Source organism: Rousettus aegyptiacus, unplaced genomic scaffold (assembly GCF_014176215.1).
Source record: "Rousettus aegyptiacus isolate mRouAeg1 unplaced genomic scaffold, mRouAeg1.p scaffold_m13_p_8, whole genome shotgun sequence".
In the NCBI taxonomy this organism is placed as follows: Eukaryota; Metazoa; Chordata; class Mammalia; order Chiroptera; family Pteropodidae; genus Rousettus; species Rousettus aegyptiacus.
Genome location: NW_023416311.1, coordinates 35932302 through 35934007, shown reverse-complemented (window position 1 = coordinate 35934007; position 1706 = coordinate 35932302). Strand labels below are relative to the sequence as shown.

General features: G+C 32.9%; 1 pseudogene; it reads right to left on the bottom strand.

Moving 5' to 3' along the window:
- Positions 1–725: 725 nt before the first annotated feature.
- Positions 726–842, bottom strand: LOC118607077 (annotated as a pseudogene).
- Positions 843–1706: the final 864 nt, after the last annotated feature.

Here is a 1706-nt window from a genome sequence, read left to right as displayed (position 1 = left end):
TGAAATTCACCAGTGAAACCATCTGGGCCTGGACATTTTCTTTTTGGAAAGATTTTGTTAACAAAGTAAATTACTTTAACAGATGTAGTGTTATTCATATTATTTATTTTTTAAGTCGATTTTGGTATGTTGTATCTTTTGGAAACACATTTACTCATCACCATATTCTAATTTTTTACATAAAGTTATTTACAGTGTTGTCTTATTGTTCTTTAATATCCATGGTGTTGATAGCCCTTTTTAAATTATTAATATCAATAACTTACATTATCTCTCTGTTTTTTTTTTTTATTAATCTGGCTATAATTTTGTCAATTTTGTTGATCTTGTCAAAGAGCCAGTTTGGGACTTTGCTAAGTTTCTCTATTGTTGATTTCAATTTTATTGATTTCTGTTCTTTATTGTTTCTTTCCTTCTAGTTACTTTGGGTTTACGTTGCTCTTCTTTTTCTAGATTCTTGAAGTGAAACTTAAGTCATTGCATTTAAATCTTTCTTCTTTCTAATATAACCATTAAAAGCAGCTTTTCCCTTTAACCACTGCTTTAGCAGTATCTAACACATTTTGACATATCATATTTTTGTTGTCATTCAATTCAAAATATTTTCTAATTATCCCTGTGATTTCATCTTTAACTGGTGACTGTTATTTAACTTCAGATATTTAGGATTTTCCTAACATATGTTTTTGTTATTGATTTTTTTTTCTATTATTTACTATTATTTATGTCTACAGCATCTGGTCTTCCTAGGTGGTCTCCCACCCAAGTACTAACCAGGCCTGACCCTGCTTAGCTTCATGAGATCAGACATCAGGCTTATTCAGGGTGGCATGGCCATAGACCATGGACTATGGCTCCACTGGGATGTGAACTCAGGACCTTCTGTATGTAAAGCAAACGTGCTAACTGCTATATTATGGAAGTACATCCTGTTAATGATTTTTAATTTAATTCCTTTATGGTCAAAGAATTCACTTTGTATAATTTTGATCCTTTTAATTTTATAAAAATGTTTTATATGGCCCTCTATATGGTCTCTGAGCACTTAGAAGAGAAAATGTATATTCTCTATGTAGTGTTCCATAAATTAGGTCAAGATAATTGATAGTGATGTTCAGATATTTTATGTATTTTTGCAGAGTTTTATTTTTATTTTTTATTTTTTGTCTTATTCATTCTATCATTTGCAAGAGATTAAAATCTCCCATGCCTCAGAGAGGAACCTGCAATCATATAGGTTCATACTGAGAATCTGGGAATGCACCTCTCCAGTCCCCCCTCTGAGTTCTCTTACTCTCTAGCCCCTGAAGACTCATCTTCCTCATTCCATTGGCCAAAAATGTGGGCTATTTCTTAGAGTGTTAGCCACTTCCAGTATGGCTGCTGCTGTAGCACTTTAAGATCAGGGTTTGCCATTAGGGCAAAACCACAAGAGATTAGGGAAAAAATTAAAAACTCATCCCTGTGCGATCACTTATAAAAGTTTTGACTTTTTTCCCACAATCTGCCTACTTTTGTTTACTTTTCAGAGTCCTCAAGTAGTCGTTTTTTATATTTTGTTCAGTTTTTAGTCATAATCAGTAAGAGGGATGGGGCATATGTGGATGGAGCTTTTGTGCCATGCCAGCACTGAAATATCCAAAACGTTTTATGAGTTTTATGTAGAAAAACTTTAGTCTTTTCACCAAGGATTCTGAATTTTGTGT